This window comes from Podarcis melisellensis (assembly GCF_964234715.1).
Source record: "Podarcis melisellensis genome assembly, chromosome: 11".
Classification (NCBI taxonomy): Eukaryota; Metazoa; Chordata; class Lepidosauria; order Squamata; family Lacertidae; genus Podarcis; species Podarcis melisellensis.
The window spans coordinates 35,793,037-35,802,770 of record NC_138543.1 but is presented as its reverse complement, the minus strand read 5'-3'; the positions used below and the strand labels follow the sequence as shown (position 1 = coordinate 35,802,770).

At 39.0% G+C, this 9,734-nt stretch overlaps 1 protein-coding gene and 1 long non-coding RNA gene across 2 annotated transcripts in view; one reads left to right on the top strand and one right to left on the bottom strand.

Annotated features, from left to right (window-relative positions):
• Window positions 1-9,734, bottom strand: part of LOC309379919 — a 281,744-nt gene that overhangs the window by 232,332 nt on the left and 39,678 nt on the right. The window lies entirely within an intron of this gene.
• AP3B1 (adaptor related protein complex 3 subunit beta 1) overlaps window positions 1,882-9,734 on the top strand; it is a 145,456-nt gene continuing 137,603 nt past the window's right edge. Inside the window, exon 1 of the mRNA XM_081929344.1 lies at window positions 1,882-1,900. The gene's annotated coding sequence lies outside the window, so the exon portion shown is untranslated. The remainder of the gene's footprint in view (window positions 1,901-9,734) is intronic.

Here is a 9,734-nt window from a genome sequence, read left to right as displayed (position 1 = left end):
CTTTCTGAAGAAGTGTGCATACACACGAAAACTTATACCCAAAACATACCTGGTTGGACTCTAAGGTGCTACTGGACATTTTTAAAAATTTATTTCGACTGTGTCAGACCAACATGGCTAGCTACCTGAATCTTGTCAGAAAGTTACTCCTGATGTTCTGAGGCAGATGTTCTTCCTTTTTTCTATTTGGAACACATGGGGATTCCCTGAGTGCTGTTCACAAACACTTCAGTGGTGATACTGAATTGGAATGAGTGGTATTCAGCTAAGTTCCACTCAGATTAAACCTGTTGAAATTAATGGATCTTAGTCATGTTTATAAATTTCAGTGGGTCTACTTAGTTGAATACCACCCATCAGGGTGACTGTGTTTTTATCATTAGTTTAAGAAGTTATCTCCACAACCTTTCTGGAGGTCATATGTATTTAAGGCTCTGGTCTTATATTGCTTAGGAATAAATACAACTGGATTCCTTGTGGGTCAGATAGGATAGTGCATAAGAAAACAAGTGTTTTAAAAGTAGATAACAATTTTGCAGGATGACTGTTTCAAAAGAGTCTCCTTTATTTCAGGGATCACTTAGTTCAGTATGACTTCTGAGTAAAATGTGGATAGGTTTGAGCTGCATATACCCCCCCCCCCAATTTAACCCTATTTGTAATTGGTTTTCAGATTATATTTTGAGAATAACTTTGCCCTTGGGAATAGGTATTTGTGACCAATGTGAGCAGGGCAGTTGGAAGGAATAAATAGCATGCAGCTGGTGGTGGTGGAGTGTGGTAAAATCAATTTGAGGTCAGGCCCAGATTAAAGCAACTGGAGGCTCTGGGTTAGGAGACCTTGGGAGGCCGAAAACTAAGAGCATCTGATCACGAGAAATGAAACATTGTTATCTTCTTTATCTGCTCTATGAAAGCAGAAAATGGCTGACATTTAAGCATTGATAAAAAGTTTGCTTATTAAAGTATGGAATTAATGAAGACATCCACACAGAACATTCTTAGGGGAATCATAGGTGTGTTATATAACATTGCACTATATACAAAGTCAGAACAGTTTCTTTTGAGCTCTTTTGGATGCAAACTTATCAGTTATATCATTAAAATCAGTAAGCTACAGTTTGTCATTTTCTATGCAGAGAATGCTTAGATCAGACAACCAACCTTTGCCATTGTTGATGATAGATCATTCTTTATCCCTTTTAGTCTAGAAAACGAACTTTTACTAGTACAGTTTGTAACCATTAAACACAGGAACAATCTGAAACTTGTTTCCACATTTGGAAAAGCTGTTCAAATTTTCTCCTGTAATATTTGATATATATCTTGGCTGAAATTTTCTTTTTTTCAAGGTGAGCTTGTTTGATGTGCAGGTGAAAGTGTAAGAGTTCATCATCAATTGTCTACTCTTGCATCAACATCTCAACGCCATTGTAAATGTGTTCCTTGGTTGTTTGTAGGTTCACCAAAAATGAAAAATTGCCAGCTACACTGTTGCTCTTCTGTCTTGGTTGGCTTCAAGAGCATCAATGACAGGGATAAATGAATTTACCCTAAACTTGTCTCTTGGATAAAGTTTGTCTTGGGCTTTGGATGCTGTTCTATAACCACCCGCCCCCCCCCCAGTCTGCTTTGTTTTGACAGTTTTGTACTCTGGTAAAGTGAATTTTGCTTGCTGTTCAATTTCATCAAAATTAACCCAAGTGTTTGATATGAACTGCAGTAGTGAGCAGCAAATATTTGCACATGTGCTTAATGAAATTTGTGAACTTTGGAGTGCCTTTCTAACTTTATGAAAATGAATTAAAATCCTTCCATTTTTTTGCAGATTTTCAGCCTGTCATCTACTATCTCCTTTTTCAGATTCATCACAGTAAATATGACTGAGGACTTCAACAATGTAAGTAAGCATAACTTTCACTAATAGCTGCAGTAACTTTGGCGTTAGCCTCCCTTCTTGTGTCTGATAAATGTTTAGGAACTTCTGACTCAAGAGGCTGATATTTTTGCAGAAGATGAGAAAAAAACAATAAAGCTCATTTATTGCGGCAAAAAAATTCACTGCATCCAGGGACAAGTCAGCTGTGGTTTGTCCAACTCGATTTAGAGAATGTCCAGCGCAATGGAATAAACTTTGCAGGCTTGTTCCTTTCCAGAATATTTTGTGGAATGCTGTTATATTTTCCGGCCATATTAGCTGCATTGTCATATGATTTACTGAAATCATATGTACTGAAATCATATGTTCAGTGAAGTAGTTCAGTATCGGCTCAACCATACTTTCACTGGTGTGGTATTTCAGTTCAAAAAACTCAGAAAGCATTCAGCTGGTGATCTATCGCTAGGAGAAACATATCTAACCATGACAGTAAGTTGATCAGCATGGGAAACATCAGGGTTTGAATCAACAGATAAACTAAAATAACCTGCCTGTTTGATGTTGCTCAGTATTGCTTCTTGAACTGTATAAGCCATCAACTGGATAACCTATTCACATATGGTTTTGGAGAAGTATGATAGCTGACCAGAGCCTTTACTTCCATATTGATTTATGTGAGCGCACAGGAAATGATAAAATCTGGCAATTAATTCAAGCAATCTAAGATAGTTACCATTGTCTGGCGAACAAATGTTTCTTCATTTCCATGAAATGCCAAGCCACGTTCCCCCAAAAGGGAAATCACTGCAATAACTCGCTGAAGTACGTGCAGCTCCAGTAATCCTGCTTTGGTTTGTTCTTTGAGTTTTTATGTGGGTGTTTGAGCACACTTTCTTGTTAAGTATGTTAGCAGAGAGTTTTAGAGTTTCCATGGGTTTGAACAAGATAAGTCTGATGCCAGTCATCAAATCCAGTAGAAGCTAAAGCTGTAGTTGAGGTAGGTTGGTTAAAGAAAGGTTTGTGCACAAAACAGTAGACACTTCCTTTTGTGGGAGAATACACCAGCCATTCTTGAGCGTATGTTTATCCATTTACTTTGGTGGAATAGAATAATTTTTTGAACAGATCCAGACTTGGTTTTTAGATGTTTGCTTCAAAGTGGTAAAAGGTCCTTCCCAGTGCTGACATTCCGATAGACCTTTCTCAATCCAGAATGATATTTCCTTGTTATTTAATGTGGACCATAAACCTATGACATTGTCTCTAAAATCACTAGTAGCATGAACCGTTGGTATTTTTGTGTCTGCAATGTAAGGGTTTTCACTCAGATAATTTGCTTTATTTTCCAATACTTTAAGACAGTAAAGAGCTTGAACTGCTTCTTTTGGTACAACCATCTCATGCTATGTTCCTTCAGCACCTTGTGTTAATTCTTGGGCCATAGGTCCTATCACTTCATTGTCACTTTCTACTGTTGTTTCTGTACTTGTAGTGGTAGTTACCAACAACAATTCTCCTTGAAGGTCTTGGGAGGCTGTGTTCTGTATATAAACTGGTTGTTATTCAGTCTGCTCAGACTACTCAGTGTAGTCTGCTTGATTTTCTTCTGTTTGTAAACATGAATGTTCTGTATGAGGGATTATGTAGGACAGTTTCTGCTTGGTGTACAAAGCCATATGACATGATTGGCTTTAAACATTTGAGTATTTCCTTCTGTTCTTTTTTGTTGCTTTCATTTACTAGCAGCACTTTCATAGCGCTTACTCATTTTTTTCACAAAAAGTCAAAATTAAATATTGTGATTCACAGTGATATAAAAGACAGTGATCAGAACACTTGTATTGCTTTATCATTTGATTCTGAGTAGTTTTAAAGCCTCTGTGAAATTTACTAAACGGTAGAGTATGCACTTGTGTAACTGTTATACAGTCATAGATTCATACACCACATGTTTAATATTACTAAGCAACTGGGCCTAAATAGTAAAATCTGCCTAGATTATAAGGCCCTCCGCTTCAGCTAGCTCAGCCCATATGTAAATCAGATCTTTGGGCCTCAGGCCTCCATGGTGAGGACCCCACCCAATGGGGGCTTTATGCATAAGCACATGCTCTTTATGCATAAGCATCCAATAGTTGTCCATGATGGCTCTGTCCCTAGTTCCCTTCTTGTTAGCTTGATTGCCTTTTGATTAGTTTGCAAGTTTTAATTGCAGCCTAATCAAAAAGCAATCAAGCTAAAAAGGTATTTAGGCAATTAATAATCTATCATTAAAGCTATGTGGGCCAATCCAATGCATTTTATTCAGAAGTAAGCCGTGTCAAGTTCAGTGAGGCTTGCTCCAACATAAGTGTGCCTAGGGTTTATTGCATCCTTAATTTCAGATCAAAATCTGCCCCTTCCCTTTAGTTAAATAGGCTTGATAATAAAGCATGTGCCACTGTTCCTATCATGCAGGTCCATCTCCATATAGTAAATGTAATAAAACAAAGATGGGTGAAAAAAGGAGCACCTATCTTTTTGTTGTGGTTGTAGACACGACTAAACGACTAAACAACAGCAACAACGAAAAGATGGGTGCTCCTTTTTTCACTGTATCTAAAAATATCACCTTTTCAATAAGGTAAACCCACAATCCTTTTCCTAATGGCACTAGAAATTACAGGTAAATCAATCTGATAGTGCTTAGCAGAAATTGATGTCCATACTCATGTTAAATCTGCATCTGCTGTGATACTGATGAGATTACATGCTCATTTTTAGTCATATTTCTTCCTGGTATGTTGAGGTATTAGACAATATTCTGTATTCCATACAGTACTCCCAATTTGATCGGGGGAAATTAAAATACAATTTATTTGTAACACCAAGGGCAGCTTTTGTTTATTATGCTTAAGTTGGCTTATTTAAAAGGAACATTCTTTACAACGTACATAACCTAAGTCAAAAGCCACACTTTAGCTTTTGTGCAATATGCCCCAAACCCCATTTTTATGGCAACTAGCTTGTCATATTTGGTCTGGCTAAGTTGAGACAAAGACCTAGTCCCTGTTTACCTCCACATTCCAGCCCTTCAACCCATCATCCCCTGACCATCCAAGTCTCATTGCCTGACCTCATCTCCTATCATGTGGCAACTGTTTACCTGCTTCTGTTTTACAGCTCCCAGGTATACTGATTTACCACAGACCCTGAACCAGGAGAGAAGCTGAAAAAAACCACACAGTAACTCCTGCTTAATGAAGGTGTTCTCCTACATCACTGCCTCAAGCAACAAATTCTTTAGCTATCTTTGTTGGTTTTTTTATCTAAGTCAGGGATCAGCAACCTTTTTCAGCCATGGGCCAGTCCACCCTTTCTCAGACCTTGTGGGGGGCCGTACTATATTTTGGAGAGAGAAAAAATGAACAAATTCCTATGCCCCACAAATAACCCAAAGATGCATTTTAAATAAAAGCACACATTCTACTCATGTAAAAACACCAGGCAGGCCCCACAAATATACCAGAGGTGCATTTTAAATAAAAGGACACATTCTACTCATGTAAAAACACGCTGATTCCCGAACCGTCTGCAGGCCGGATTGAGAAGGCAATTGGGCCACATCCGGCCCACGGGCCTTAGGTTGCCTACCCTTGATCTAAGTTCTAAGAAGGTACTTTATTGTGTGTGACAATACTCAGGTATTCCAGTGAAGTGGAACCCATGTGACTGCCTTATATGAGTGGACCATATTACATCTACATCCCAAATTGGAAATGGAGGGTCAGAACAAAATAACCTTGTTGTTAGGATTGCTCACCCCATTAAACCTGGTGAAATGTGTCGTTTATGTGTGTCCTCATTTGCTCTCTTTTCCTGTAGTAAAAGCTACTTAGGTATTTGTTTTTGCACATGAAATGCAGCAAACAAAGAACTGCATAAATATTATAAAATGTCTCTGGTGAAATTAAACTCTTCCAACCATGTGCTTGTTTTGAACAGAAGCATAAGTTTTACTGGCTGACTCTACTACATTTTCCACTTATTTTATTTGAGTACAATAAAAGCTAGTAAGGAAAAATAAAATGCAGAAAATAGCTGTAAGAATGTTTCATGATACGCCACATGACGCAAACTGAACTATTTAGTTTATCTGATCTAGGAGAAGATTTCAGCTATTTTATATTGAGCAGATGATAAGGCCAATAAATAATAGGTTATATTAGGCAGATTGCAAGGCTATGAAGTGGCAAAATATGTGGAAGAGACAGATGACTTCCTTTTAAGTAAACATTCATAGACTAGTGTCATAGAATAGTGCTCTCTCTGCTGTGGATGTAATTTATCTTGATTTCAGCAGAACATTTGACAAAGTTCCCCATGATATTTTGATTAGCAAACTGGCTAAATGCTGGCTCGATTATAATACTGTCATGAGGATTCATAGCTGGTTGCAAAACTCCTCGAAGTCCTCATCAAGCTTGATGGAATGGAAAACTGTGATGAAACTAACAAAATGAAATTCCACAGGAACAACGGCAAAACTCTCCATTTAGGCAAAAGACAAAAATGCACAGGCATGGGATGGAGAAATTCCTGGCCTAGCAGTAGTACTATCTACCGTAGAGCTATCTACCGTAGATTGCAGTTGATCGCAAGCAGAACCTGGGTCAGCAGTGTAGTGCTAGTAGGGGAAAATCTCTAATGCCACTCTAAGCTGCATTGATAGAAGCAGTTAACAAGTGCAACTTTTTCTCCATACCTGTTGGATCTGGAATAGTGTCCAATGCTGAGTCAAGACAGATGACACTGGGGAGGGATCCAGTGGGCTGGGAAGGTTTCTATCTGGGTTAGGAGATCCTGGGGAAGATCCTGTGGGTGGGTGTATGTGGAATTTCCCTCGCTTTGTCCCATCTCCCCATCAATCCCCACAGTACAAGGCACAGGCTCCACCACTGTAGCTGCCAGCAGCTGGTTCTGGCTCGCCTATCGCACCACAACTCCACCTCTGGAGTTGTCAGAAACCAAGTACAGTCCCACCTCTCCAGAGGAGATTGTTGCCCCGCCTGTTCCATCAGCTTTTAATGAGGCAATAACACTTCGTCCATTGCCTGTCATGGAGACACCAGTGCAGGCGTGAGCAGATGGTTGTATGCCCAGTCTAAGAAGCAGAACCAGTTGCTGCACTTTGTTGTGCCCACCCCTTTCCCTTGGAACAGTGTTTCAGGGGCCATGTCATTGCTAGGTCTATGTCTTTGCTTGTGCAGCCATGTGCAGGTATGCTGTGCCACAGAATTGCATTTTGCCTATATAGTGTGCTGATTTGAACATTGAAGCTGTGGATAGAAACTGCAACCTGAGTTCTTCAACAAGTGGCTGTTGTAATGAGGGCCCAGATCTAATGAGCTCAATGTAAAGGAGGCTAGATGTCTATTGAACATTAGGATAAACTATTTATTGGTAAAAGCGCTTCCATGTATTATAGGTTTGAAATATACTCAGAGTCGCAAAGTGATTTCATGCTCTTTATTCAGCTCATAGTGGTGAGGAGGAATGAATGAATGTCCCCTCAGAGTATCTGCTTTATATACATTATTTACACAATGGGCTGCACATGATTGGCTAATTCCGGAATTCTACTGTAAGCCAATCAGGTTGTGGATTCACTTCTATCTGGAGCATGATTGGGTGGTTCCTGCTAACCAATCATACTGCTGCATTGTTCTAGGACCAATCAGACTGCTGCCTTTTGGAGCCTATTGTTCTAGGACCAATCAGACTGCTGCCTTTTGGAGCCTATTGTTCTAGGACCAATCAGACTGCTGCAGTTTGGATCCTATTCGACTCAGTACATAACAAGGTTACAACTCTCACCAGTCCCATCTAGCAGCCAACAACTACATTTCTGCAGATTCATCTTGTTACTCTGGCCTCACTCTCTTCATTTTTTGTGTGTAGAAGAAAAGCTCAATAAAAATAACCATGTGTGCAGTTATGTGTTGGGGATTGCATTCCTGCTAGAGTTAGTTTTTTGGTCTTTATAGGGGATGACTATGGTGGTCATGTATCACTAATAGCATTAATTGTTGGAATAGCTCAGTTATTAGAGCATGAGACTCTTAATCTCAGGATCATGGATTCAAACCCCATGTTGGGCAAAAACTTCGAGCATTGCAGGAGATTGGTCTCTTCCAACGATACAAATCTATGTTTCTAAGTTAAGGACTTAATAATACAATCTTATGTTACACTTGTCTATTCCTGGTTTAGTGAATACAGTATATGAGATTTCAGTCTTAGAGGTAAATGCCAGACTATATTCCTGTTCATAAAGTATAAACTGGGAAATGTTAATAGTGGCAGTAAGCAGTGATTATTAAGTGAAGTTAATTTTAATGTTTTCTGTGAAAACATCTACCTCTGGTGCTCACAGTTGGAATTACAGAAAGAAAAATTCAGGCAAGCCTTTCCCAGCACATGGAAGTCAACATCTGTTTTTATCTGTTTTTATCTTAAACTTGCTTGTAATTCTATTTTGATTTTTTTTGTTCCTGTTTTTAACCGAAAATTTTAATGTTTATTTTTGTAAACCACTTAGAAGTTCTATTTACAATAAAACAGTATGTACTGTTTGTTAAATATATAGTAAACTATTACATCGTGAAATAAGAAATTGAAACTCTAAATATAATAATACTGTTCCCCAAACTGTATCCCATGACCCTGATTGCAAACTACAGCACTAAATCAGGAACCGTGGGAAGTAGCTGTTCTGGTGACTTCTAGCCACTCTGTTAACCAAGTAACAATGCTCCTGAAATCCACAGGGGTTTTAAACCTGTTTGTTTGGGTTAATTGGAGTAGTGCATAGCTTCACCTGGGTTCAATGGAAATGGACTTGGTCCAGTATACCTGAAGGAGCGTCTCCACCCCCATCGTTCTACCCAGACACTGAGGTCCAGCACCGAGGGCCTTCTGACGGTTCCCTCGCTGCGAGAAGCCAAGTTACAGGGAACCAGGCAGAGGGCCTTCTTGGTAGTGGCACCTTCCCTGTGGAACACCCTCCCACCAGATGTCAAAGAGAACAACAACTACCAGGCTTTTAGAAGACATCTGAAGGCAGCCCTGTTTCGGGAAGCTTTTAATGTTTGATGTATTATAGTGTTTTAATATTCTTTTAGAAGCCGCCCAGAGTGTCTGGGGAGGCCCAGCAAGATGGGCGGGGTATAAATAAATAAATAGTTATTATTATTATTATTATTATTATTAATATTATTATTATTATTATTATTATTATTATTATTATTATTCAACCTGCCATTTGACTTCACCCTGTTTGTTACTAAATCTTTAGAATGTGTTTTAATTACTCTGAAGTCTTCCCTTTGGGAAAGACATTTAGTAAACCTGATCAGTTCAGATTAATACAGAGTCAAAAGCACAATTGTGGCAAAGAATTTCAAGCTAAGATTTTGTCTGATACGTTAGTTTCACCATACTGCTACTGCATGTCATCAAAGTAAACACACCTGCAATCCAAGAATGATAAAGTGGATTTTTAGTTAACATTAGTCAGAAAAGAGGAGTTTGCTTTTGTGAAAAACACACCAATGATATTGTTCTACAAAGCTGATATATGACTGCAGTCTCACATTTGGTTAAGTTTGGAATATTGGAACACAGGAAGTCAGATCACTGGTCCATTCAGCTCAGTATTTGTCCACCCTGATTGATAGTGGTGGCTCTAATGGATTTCAGATAGGGGACATTTTCAGACCTACCTGGAGATTGAACGGGAGATCTTCTGCATGCAAAGCAGACACTCTGTCATTGAGCTATGCCTCCTCACATTGGCTTCATGTGTGAAAGAGCA